We start from the raw sequence: 13,123 nt of genomic DNA, 5'->3' as shown, positions 1-13,123 counted from the left end.
AAAGAACAAAAACTAATTGAGATCACTTCTGAATTTAGTAATTAAAAAAAAAAAGATTACGTGAATATAAATAGGATTTGGTAAAGAAATTTCCCTTCGAGTAACTAGAATATAAAATCCCTCGCTACAATGAGAAGGCGCGCATGGTGCAACAAGAACATATTGTGTTCTTGAAGAATACATGTATTTCTTCCTTAAGCCGCACGATCACTTGGACGAAGCGTCATTGAATACGGTGCTAGCTTGAATATATGAGATATCACAACACATGGATGAAAATGCAACAATACTTTTTAATTTTTTTATTAAGACATTACTTTGAAATATGTTTTAATTCAATGAAATATTATTTTTATTTACAACTTTTATATTTTAAATTAGTTATATGTGTCTTTTGTATTAGTTTTATTTATTTTAATTATTTAGTTAACAAGTGCTTAAGGATAAAGATGAATTACAAAAGGTTTTAGAATGATTGTGAAAGCTGATTTGAAGGATAGATGTGAAAGATAAATACCTTCTCCTAAGTCCTAACTAATTAAGGCTGAGGGGTGTGGAGCGCGAGAAAGAGCGCAAGAGGACAGCCGTTCGCGCCCCGGGGCGCGAGCACCACACCACCGAGGCGCGAGAGGGGCGTGAGAGGGGCGTGAGCGCGGAAAAAGAGGCAGGCGAGGATGGGCTAGCGGCTGAGAATGGCGTGAAGGTTTCTTGGGTTGCGTGAATAGAGCCGTTTGGGCTCGTTTTTTATTAAAAAAAAAAAATTTTTTCCATACAATATTTCAACAAAAAACCGGCTGAGGGGGAAGCCGTAAACATTAACGATCTTGTTGAATCCCTCAATAAATTCAACAAAACCATGGAGGTGGTCTCTAATGACAAAAAGGAAAAAAAAAGAATGAGAGATTTGGAATTCCTTACAAGAGACTTCAGTAACCTAAATCCGGTCGACCAAATGCTGATGGAAAAACAAAAGGAACGTATCCGGAAGAGGTTGATCGAAGAAGACCAAGCCGAAGAATAAGAATAATGTTTTTTTTTAGTACTTTAAATTTTTTTTTAGATATTAATGTGTTTTTTTAATTAATATGTGTTTTTTTAAATAATTTATGACTTTTTTTAATAATACGTTTTTTTAATACATTTATAAAACAATAAAAAAGAAACCGCTCGCGCCCCCTCTCGCGCCCCTCCACACCATGCCCCGGGGCGCGAGCACCACTACCAACACCCATCTTATCAAGTTTCTCTCTCTGCCGCACGTCACAATATTATTGGCTGGCGCCCCCACTCGCGCCCCCTCTCGCGCCCCCCACACCCCTCAGCCTAAGATGAAGATGGAAATCTAATTAAGTAATCATTACTCTAAATGTTAATTTTCTTAGACTATCCTATGTGGTGAGGGGCATCGATGCCCCTCCACATTGTCACATCAGCCTCGGGGGCATCAAAGCCCCAACCTATAATGACTCGTTAGGATTTAATGCCCCTTGGACGCTTCATTATTTATATATATATATATATATGCATATGTATGTATCTGTGTGTGAGAGAAAGAGAGGTCCCACAAAAACCATCCTCCTCCATCACCCACACAACTAAATGCGCTCCATGATGGTGTTCTGCGTCCAAAAACGGCCACCATCACCTTCCACGCGCCCGTAATGGAAGGTCTTATAATAATTATAAGCAGTCTTAAACAACATGCTAACTTTTGACCAAATAATGCCTCTCTAAATCACCTAAAACCAAGCTTAAAATAATACAATTCACCTATACTTCCATCTTTTAATTAAACAAAACAAATTTCTTGTATTCCATTTCCCAAACCAAATGTTCCACATAAACCTACCCTTTGTAGCCTTTCTTCACTCCTTTAAACCCCCCCTCCTTCCTCCCTCCCTCCAAAACCATCAATGGCTTCCTCTAATAATAATATTATTATTATCACCTTCCTCTTATTAATATTATTATCATCATCTTTTTCCTTCACATCTTCCAAACCCCTTATTTTCCCACTCACCCACTACCTCTCAACCTCCCACCTCACCACCACCACCACCACCCACCACCTCCTTAAGTCCACCACCACCCGCTCCACCGCCCGTTTCCACCGTCACCGCCGCGTCTCCGTCCCACTCTCCCCGGGAACAGACTACACCATGTCGTTCAACTTAGGATCACCCATAGCAAAAGTAACGGTTTATATGGACACCGGGAGCGACACTGTCTGGCTCCCATGTAAACCCTTCACATGTATTATGTGTGAGGGTAAATACGACCCCAAAACAACGCCTCAAGTACATACTACTAACACCTCTAATTCTGTATCACCTGTCACGTGCCAGTCACGTGCCTGCTCTGCTGCACACTCTGGCACGCCGACTTCTGACTTATGCGCCGCAGCTCGTTGCCCGCTTGAGTCGATTGAGATGTCGGAGTGTGAGAAGTATTTGTGTCCAGATTTTTATTATGCCTACGGCGATGGGAGTTTCGTGGCTCGGCTTTATAAAGACCGGCTCGAAATCCCCATGTCGGCTCCTCCGGCTTTGGAGGTTGAGAATTTTACCTTTGGATGCGCTCATCAAGCGCTTGGCGAGCCGATTGGCGTGGCGGGGTTTGGGCGTGGCGAGCTGTCATTGCCAGCTCAGCTGGCTAAGTTTTCGCCACGTCTCGGCTCGCAGTTTTCGTATTGTTTGGTGTCTCACTCTTTTGACAAGGACAGGGTTCGAATTCCGAGTCCACTCATTTTGGGTCGGGTTGATTCGGGTGAAAATGAAAATGAAAATGAAAATGATAACAAACAAAAACGGGTCGGGTTTACAATACACGATGACTTTGCGTATACTGCGATGCTGGAGAACCCGAAGCACCCTTATTATTATTACGTCGGGTTGGAAGCGGTCACGGTGGGTGACCGAAAGTTACCCGCTCCGGAAAATATGAAGAGGATAGACCGGAGAGGGGAAGGTGGGATGGTGGTGGATTCGGGCACGACTTACACGATGTTACCCGAAGGGTTTTATAATATGATTGTGTCCGAGTTTGGGAAAAGGTTGAAGTTGAAACGGGCTGGGCCAGTTGAGGATAGGACTGGGCTTAGCCCGTGTTATTATGTGGGCCAGCGCGGTACAAAAGGGGGTGTATCTGTACCGCGACTGGTGTTCCACTTTGGGGGGAATTCCAGTGTGGTGATGCCCACGAGGAATTATTTTTACGAGTTTGTGGATAGTGGTGATGATGGGGAAACAAAAACCAAAACCGAAACGAAAACTGCAACGAAAATGAAAAGGAAAAGGAATGTCGGGTGTATGACATTGATGAACGGCGGGTATTTTCCGGATTCGGGTGGGCCGGCCGGGTTATTAGGGAACTACCAACAACAAGGGTTGGAAGTGGTGTATGATTTGTTGAAGAAACGGGTCGGGTTTGCTAGGAGGAAGTGTGCATCTTTGTGGGATACGTTAAGTTGAGGTTGACTTTTGTATACATTTGGTTGGTGAGTGAGGTTGACCACACGTGAGGGGTGTTAATGAAGGTGCAAATATATGTTGGCAAGTGTGGACAGAGAACGTTGTACATTGTATAGTATGGGTTGGGTTATATGTTTTTTTTGCTATTGGCACACCACTTTGTGTAGAGAAATAATAAGGGTTTAGTTGGGTTTTGTGGTGTGAATTTAGTGAAAAGTAGTTTGGAATAAAAGTAAATTCATTCAAGATTCAATGTTTCAAATGAAATGGATAAGAGTAAGTGGTATTTGTACCATAAAATAGTATTTTGGACGATATAAGTTTTTTGTGTGAACATTTAAAGATACAGAAATAGTAATATACATAACATCAAAATCGTGGGGTGTGAATACTTTTAGCTAAATGGTGGTCAAGTTTTACCCTTTTAAGTTGTTATTTTTATAAAGTTTTATTAAAAATATAAATATTTTACGATTTAAACAGGTCTTATATACTATGTCAAGTAAAGATAAACGATAAAAATAAATAAGCATTAAATTTTACACCTTTAAATGTTATTATTTAAGGCTTGTTCTCTCTCTTAAGTGACATCCGGCTTAAGGATTCGTGACAAATCAATAGGTTTTTCTACTTCTTGCCACACCAACTGGCTGGGACAATAAGCATCTCTTTTAAATCACAACTGAAATGCATTGTTTGCACTAGGCTAAAGGCTCGTGTATTACACGGGTTTGAAAAAAATTAAAAACAAAACACATTTACTTATGGAATCAAAGTTGGATTATGATATAATCATAACATAAATGAGGCAATACAATTAATATGCCAAGTTTTTAAAGCCTCATATAACAATATAATTATTTTTATTAGGATCGCAACAATGAACAATGATCCGAGCTCAACTATAATAAGCTTTGACTGCAAACATCTTTACGGCCATTAAGGATGTGTTTCCTCTATAACAATACAAACCTATAATAAGTGTGCATCTTCTAATTTAAAAATGAGTGAAAATTGAACAACATAGAAGGTTACGTCTTAATCTTTATTAATGATGAGGAACATTTTTGTAAGATCTTGTTTGTTGTCCAATTCATCAATTTTGGCGGTCGTCATATTTACAAATAAAGTTAAATTCCATAGTTCCATTTCATATACAAATTCCATGGGTATGACACCTTAAAAATAGTCAAACCCCATAAAGAAATTTCATGTAACTGATACAGAATACGTACAGAAATCAACATACACAAACAGGTTCGTAAAATTCTAAGAAGAAAGTGTTAGATATCTGAATCAAAGAACGAAGTAAAACTATCCAAGAAAAACCCTGCACAACCATTGGAAAATCCAAACTAACCTTTCAACAAACACAATCACTCAATCAAAGCAAAAGATATACACTCCAACAAACAGGAAATAAAACGCCCCTAAAAGTAAAACCATGCACAAACCTGAATAAAAAAATGAAGCAATACTATCCGGTAACAAACACAAACATAGCTATCGGTAAATCCAAAAGAACCTGAAAACAAACACAATCAAACAGGACCAAACTAAAACAAATCCTAACTAACAAAATAGAAAAAAACGTGAAATTAGTTTGTGAAAAATTACCTGTCAAATATATCCACCTATAATAGCATTGTACATGATAGTTGTAGGATTAAAATAAAATTCTCCAATTCTTCAATCATATCACATACTCTATCAAACTGCTGACAAAAAACAAAGATAATAAACACATTTTATATCAAAACATTCAAATTTCAATGTGAGAAGTAAAATTATGAATGTCGGTAAAGCTCATACAATTAACTGATATTATATTTGGTGGCGAACAAACTGTCCTTAAAACACAAGTACATAAATAAACACATGTTGACTTCAGTGGACAAAGTTGTTCTCCAACAAAAAGACTTGCACTCTTGCAGTAGTGAGGTTTCATGCAATTGTTCATATAAAATTTGATATGAATTGAGTATGTTTTACGAAAATTAGATAAATTCATCTGAATGGCACTTACCACAACTATGTAATTGTATCTTTCTAATATCTAGGTTTTAGATTTTAATCTACTTAACATATCCAAATTCACACTTAATATAAATATGTAGACAAAATATCATCAGATTCCTCAATGACAAAAGATCTAACTTAACCAACCCTAGAAATAAGCAGAAAAGTGTTTTAATACCCTACCGGTGGGCGAAGAACTCCAAAACGGTGTAAGTAGCAGTAGTGTCCTTGAGAATTTGATAGAAGTTAGTGATGAACTGAAAATATCAAGTTAATTGGACACATTTGATTTCTTCTGGAGGATTGTATAAAGAGAGATGATGAAGTGGATCGGTTTTCTTGGAAGTTGCTGAAATTTGAATATGGTGTAAAATTGAAGCCTTGAAAAACGATAAATCTACAGAGGAAGTTTTTGTAAATGACACATGTGATAGCCCCCTATGAACGCCACACAAGCAAATGACTCCAATGAGTGACACGTGTGCAGAGGCATTGTATGAATGACACTTGGCTTAAAGTTGTTCTTTTATTACATAGGGGGGATTGTTTACTTATATAATACACACATATACATATACATGATGTGGCTTTTATCTATGTCATATGTGTGATTTTGCCCCATCAATTTATGAATCCTTGAATTTTGTGTGCTTGTTATTGTTTTATTGTCGTGTTTGGGGATACATTGACTTAGCGTGCTTGGGTATCTGATGTGTTAAAAGTAGTTATAATATTATTAATTAAAAATAAGTTAATCTAGACACTAAGTAATAATTCTAGACTCTTAACTTAACTAAAACTACTAACCGGCAAGTAAACTGGTCGACTCTAGTACAGCTAAGTAAATCCGGATATCGAACCCACGAGACTCTTTAAATTACGTTAACTAGCTAACTTTGACTTAACTATTGACACGACTATTTATTTATTATTATTAAGGGGGGGGGGGGTTTACTAAAAAAACTAAATTTAAACTAATTAAGAAAAAATAAGTAAAATGAACAAGAGACAGTTTTAATTGATTTAAATCAGATGACGATGAAAAACCACCTAGGCTAGAATCCCCAAAGTTTCAGTTATCAATTATTAGGAAAATACTTGTTATGGAATTGAGATCATAAAATAATCACTTAAAAGAAAACCTGAACAAGACCCCTGACCTTTCAAGAAGACACCTATAGATTTCTATTAAGTTCTTAAAAACACCAATTTTAATATTAGACTTCCTTACAGTGATCTAATTAATTATGATAGAGTACCTTTATAGTGAAATCCTACCTTACAGAGCGGAAATCAAAGGTAATTTGACGAACTTAATTGACTCGCTAGACAATATTAATTAATCAAACCTAGACGGACTCCTTACGAAAAGCTAAATCTAGCAATCTCAATCAACAAAGATCTAGCAATAACCTATTACCTTACAGCTTTCTAGATTAGTAACACCCTTTTATTCGTTTGAGTAATAATATTATTCCTATCATTTTATTCGAATTAATTAACCAGTATTCTTCACATTCGCATGACTATTTCAAATTCTCTCGCTGTTTCAGATCCAATTCCTTCTAACCCTAGCAAACAACTAAACAGGTAACTATCAAATATTTGTAATACAATTCTCATATTCAATCGTGTTACCTAATCATATTCAATCTGATTTGCAGGTTCAATCGGATTCGAACGATTCACCTTCACATCACAGGTTAAATCAGGTTCAATCGATCAATCTTTATAATTCTATTTACAGGTTCAATCGATCAATCTTTGTAATTGTATTAATCGGTAAATAATTAAAACGCATATTCTATTAAAAAACATATTTTATAAAGGTAAGGTTATTGTAATTTGAATCAAATAGAGCTTGCGATTGAGTTATTAGATGAATGATTTTGATTTAGGTTATTGTTATAATTATATGGATGATTTTGATTGTAATCGTAATATTGATATGCGTTAGATTGATTAGGTGTTGTATAATGATATGTTCATCTTTTGTGACTTGATTGTATGTATAGTTAATTTCAGTGATCCCTAGAATTTGATCAATTTGTGCTATCAAACAAAATATTCTGGATTTCTGATTGTAGCTATTTTTTATTTTTTTATTCATAATAAATCAATCACACACCACAAATATCAACCTTAAATTCAAATGTCAAATATATGATATGTCAAATACTTATATGTTGTTTTAGTTGATTACAAGATATTGTCGCGCCCAGTAAGTTTTCTAACCTATTTTTTTAACGGTGTTCGGTGAGTTTTCCGACAACATTATAATTTGGAAGAGGTAGAACGCCAATTGCAATAGGTCAGTTATATGATGTCATGTGATTTTGTGAGGTGTGGCACCTTATCCCACATGAGGCATAAAGTGTGTGTATATTTCATTCAATCAAGTTGAAACATTTATAGTTGATTGGGATCTTAATATACATTAGAGATTTGTTTCAATTGTATTTTTTTATTATGTTTATGTTAACCTTAAAAGCATTTAGTGTTACTTTATTTCTGTTTTTTAGTTTTCTTTAACAAATTTAACGCAGTTACCAATCAGATTATGTATTCTTCATCCGGGTAATATCGGTTCCAAAAAGCCTTATATACAATAGTTCTATCATCACTTCTCTGGTTAATAATATAGGACTAATTGTGTTGTAAATTATCCAATAAATGTCTTCGGATAGGCAATGTCAATGATGAAATTCGGAACATAACACCCTCTGACTTAACAACAAACAAAGACGTAAATCAAGTTTGTATTTATTTTATTTTTACAGAATTTTTAATGAATATTTAGGACTTTGTTGTTTTTAAGGGGATGATGTCCTTCAATGGTGACACTATGATGTCTTCAACATCTATCAATACTCATAGTAATGATGGTAAATTTCTCTAAACTCTATTTCTTATTATTCATTATTGATATTGATTACCTCCGAATGTTTATTTATTCGGTAAAATTATCATCTTTCGTTTTCTTAATATAGGTATCACCAATGAGAATTTCGCCTCTACACAACACATTACACAATGAAGATTGACAAAAAATTGTAAGCTTAGTTTTATATATTCACCTTTTTATTAATATTGGCCATGTTGTTAGAATCATTATTATATTGATTTTTTTTTACTTTTAGATATATGTAAGGAAAACCGACGGATAATGAAGATTTTCTAGAACGAATACAACTTAACTTAATAGCAAAGATAGAACTTGATAATGCTTCTACATATTGTATTTAAACTAATGTTAGGATGATTTTCATAAACTGGTGATTATGCATCACATACAATTTTTTATTTTTTATCATACATGTGAGAATCTAAATTATGCATTTTCTATTGAAATGATTGTCGCTAATGAGCAAGTAGTTTATTTTCTTTTGATAGTTTTTTTTCCATTTTGTCTTATTTTGTATTCTTAATATTTATGTATGTTTAATATGCTTTTACCTTTTTTTTTAATGTTTTAGGGTACAGGAATGGCATAATGCATATATAGACATTGTTTGGCATCAGGTAAAGGATCAATAGACTGCAAAAAGGATTATTTTGCACCAGGGCCATTTTGGTCAAATGTTAGTAAGGGAATTTTTTTTACAGATTGTTTATGGTAAAACTGATAATTCGGGATTTCTGTTATGTGCAATTTTAGAAATTTGGTTTCGGGTCATAATATTTGAATTGCGAGTTGATGATTAGATCTTCTCAATTTGAAGATAAGGTATGTTCGGTATATTAAGGTGAAGATAAGGTTTAGAAACTCAGAAAACTAATCAAGCAAAAAGGGTAATATACTGCATTAAATAGGTAAACTTTCTTATGGAGTTTCTTTCTAATTAAGTTATCTCTTTAGCTATATGTTTGTTTGAAACCGATGCTTTTCGGTATTAATCTAAATCTATAATATACTGTATTGCTGGTATATAAAGAAATTGGCATAAAGTGGGACTGTAACTCAAATGGCAAAGATGTTGTATTGCAGGATAGACAAACTTATTTTTGTCTTCATCTGTTTGATCGATTAATGGTTCCATACGATTATTAGTTTTAAAGTTCAATGGTTTTGTTTGGTTAATTAAAACTATTAGTTGCTAATTACATAAAATAGTTAGTTTATTTGAATTATACCTTAGTAAACTTCTCAATGTTGACTTCAAAAGAACGAATTAACATATGACGGTGTGTTACTTCATAATTTTTGTATGGTGTGTTACTTCAAAAGAACTAATTAACATATTTGTAATTAACATATAAAGGTTTTATAAAACATGTAAAAATTACATACATTCAAATGGTGACACAAACTGTCAAAGTTCTCCGCCATCCAATTAAAAAAGGAAAGTTGGAGATATGTATGACATTGATTATGATGTTGTTGCAAATTCAAGTTATAAATCTAAGGAAAAATAGGTTTCGTGTGACGTTGATGATTGTTTGTTTGGTTGGTTTGACAGTACAAAAGTTTTAATGGTTTATGAGTAATAATAGTTTATGGTTTGCAATAACAACACAAAATTTGAGTTTGTTTTAGTTTGAGGTTTCCAGTTTTGTTTTACGGGTAAACGCATTTACGTTGGTAGTTATTATTATGTTTGATTGGTTAGTTGGTTTGACATTTGACAAGTTCTAATTATGGTTTAAGAATAATGCTTTATGGTTTGCAATAATTAATTTTGTTATATTTGTTTTTAAATTATCAAAACATTTGTTTGCTTTAAATTTGTTTTTTTATTTAATCTAACCCGTGTGTGTTATACGGGTTCTAACCTAGTTAAGTAATATATAAAATGGTATCTTGGTTCTTGAATGTCGTTTGATGACGTAGGCTTGTAGCAACTAGACATTTTTTTTCTTTTTATTTATATTTCCTTTCTCTAATTCATGAGTAGCTATAATAATGCTTGACATGTTTTCTCTCTAACATCATCATCAGATTTCTGTTCGATTCTTCCTTCCTTCGCGAAGTCTCTGGTGTGGTGTTTGGCTAACCGGTCCGTACTCACGTAAGTCAAATCCTCTTCATTTCATCTTCTTATAATTTGTTGCATGCGATAGTTTAGCAGTCTGAACAATCTTGATCGGCATTTGTATTAGCCAACCCCTGTTTCCTCTCCCACCTATTTGGTCGATTAACTTTATTAAATTAGGAATGGAATAAAATTTGATCCATTTAATTTGTATAGGTTTACTGCAGCCTCTTATGATCATGGATGATTAGGTAATTTTTCATATTCATCTACTGGCATTTGTTCTATTTCTTTGTGGTAATTTCATTTACATATTAAAATGATTGTGTTAGTGTTTATGCATTATTGCAAAAAATGACCTGTAGTTATTATGAGATATGTTGTTATGTTTGTTCCATGTTGACTGATGATGCAATGCGAAAATAAACGAACAAACATAAGCAAGCATTCATGAATGTAAATGAACGAATTAATTTTGTTTTAGAAATTTACATGGTTAAACGGTTTAAACAAAGAAACACAAATGAACAAACGTAAGCAAGCGTTCATGAACATAAATGAACGAACTAAACATGGTGTTCATGTTCGTTCATTTACCTAAATTATAAAAAATGTTTGATATAGCATGGACATTTCGGTCAATTTGGATACAACAGGAATTTTTTATTCTCTTTTGGTCAATGCTTTATATTTTACATAGCTTTGTTAAAGGTATTCATCAAATTTGTAACGGGTCCCCTTTACAACTAGGGGTAGTTTGGTCCTTTCGAGTACTTGATCATTTTTTAAAAGTGCATATTCACAGTTTGACTCACAATCACTCAAACCTGCTGCTTAAGTCTGATTTATTTATATGGGTGTACCAAACACTTGCTTGCAGGTTCAGTGAGTTAGAAGGGATCGGATTTGTTTTCGGGTTCAATTTTTTTAACCAGAACGAGCGTACGGGTTAAAAGTAATGGAGGTCACATAGTGCAAACTGTAAGTGGTAAATTTAGATTTGATGGTCCAGTTTCGTTTGCTATATAAAGTTTCAAGGTTCTGGGCGTTGACCTTTTTTTTTTATCATTTTGTTAACGGTGTAAAGAATCTGGATTTGCATTTGTATTTTGTTGGTAACGGGTCGGATTACAACTTGGAGTTTGTATTTTATTGGTAACAAGTCAGATTACAACTTGGAATTTGTTGGCAATACTTCTAATGCATTTAACGTGCCCCGCCGCAACGCGCGGGTACGAATACTAGTTGGCTGTTTAAAACCCTTTTATCTCATGTTTGGTATAATTTCAACACAATTCCTTCGTAACCTACAAAATAAAAATATAAACAAGTAAAATATTGGTTTACATAAATTTGCAATTCAACCCACGTAAAATATGCAAAAAATTATATATGCATTTAATTTGTTACTGTTTCACTTGTTGGCTTTTAATAAAAATACCCACTTTTAACTTAGTATCTCTTCGAACCTTAATAACTCACATATGAGCCAACTATGAATAAAATTCATTAAAACCCTAGCTCAAAAGTACTTAAAAGTGAAAGAAATATTTATAATATTTATATATAATTTGGCCCATATCAGTATCCATCAACTATTGTCTTAGCGTGTTCACTAACTTATTGTTTACTTGTGTTTAGTTGCAATCATAGAAGCTCGGAGTCATTCCTTGAGATCGTGTCACACAATACGAGGGTCGAATGCAAGGGGAAAGAAAGAGGTATAGTTTGTGTGTTGCTTCTTGGAGTGTAGAACCCTTAATAGCAAGTTGTTGTTATAGTTCTGAGATGTGCTTAGTAGGCTAATGGGTATAGATAACACTAAAAGTAAGACTAGGGTTAGGAGAAACAAGAATTTTGAGACTATATAGACGTAGTTGTGAGGGTTCTACCTAGAGAATAAAGAATTGTTTTATTAAGTGATTTTGATGGCCACATTGATAAGGAGGGCTACATGGGGGCTTTGGTGATAGGAATGAGAATATTGATGCGAATCTTTTGGACCTTGCGGAGGTCCATTACTTGGGAATTATATCATGCTTTGAAAAGAATGAGTAACTTTTAATCATGATTAGAAGAGAAGGGACGTAACACAAGGATCGGATATCTCTTGTTGAGAAAAGGAGATCGCTACTGGTGAAAAGACTGCACAATTATACCCTGGAAAGCGTATTGGTTGCTGGTGGTAGATATAAGCATGAGAAAAGGTAACCAAGGAGGTGAGGAAAGTAGACTCAGGATTTGATTAGGAAATTCTGAAGGACAAGAAGGTTACAATGTTCAAAGATGAGGTCAATTCGACGACATTTGTTCGACATGATTGGGAAACAAAACTATACGCAGGATTCGATGACGTTACCAAGATAGCGAATTGGACTTTTGGGGTCACAATAAGAAGCACTAATGAGCATGATGAGTCTTGGTGGTGGTGTGAGAATGTGTAAATCAAAATTGGGACAAGTAACAAACTTTTAAGGTACAAGAACAAAGATGACCATGTGATATTGAGAGAGGGATACACAAAGGCCGATAAGGTAGTTTCGGAGGAAAAAAAGCACAACGTATAGGCATATGTGTTCACCTGAATATAAAGTAGAGGGGCATAACATGTACGTGTGTTTTAATCAAAGAGAAAGACGTCAAGTTGAGATGACAAATCTA

At 34.5% G+C, this 13,123-nt stretch overlaps 1 long non-coding RNA gene and 1 pseudogene across 1 annotated transcript; both read left to right on the top strand.

The window, feature by feature from the left end:
- Positions 1 to 1,889: 1,889 nt before the first annotated feature.
- LOC143613687 (putative aspartyl protease At4g16563 pseudogene) lies at positions 1,890 to 3,750 on the top strand (annotated as a pseudogene).
- Positions 3,751 to 8,009: 4,259 nt separating this feature from the next.
- LOC143613686 (uncharacterized) lies at positions 8,010 to 8,988 on the top strand. Its single transcript, XR_013150164.1, has 3 exons — positions 8,010 to 8,374; positions 8,480 to 8,542; positions 8,966 to 8,988. It is a non-coding gene; the product is annotated as an uncharacterized LOC143613686 (long non-coding RNA).
- The last annotated feature ends 4,135 nt before the right edge of the window (positions 8,989 to 13,123 follow it).

The sequence above is a fragment of the Bidens hawaiensis genome, unplaced genomic scaffold (genome assembly GCF_021521415.1).
Source record: "Bidens hawaiensis isolate Kalapana, Puna unplaced genomic scaffold, B.hawaiensis_p1.1 tig00038016_1, whole genome shotgun sequence".
NCBI lineage: Eukaryota > Viridiplantae > Streptophyta > Magnoliopsida > Asterales > Asteraceae > Bidens > Bidens hawaiensis.
This window is presented reverse-complemented; position numbering and strand designations above follow the sequence as displayed.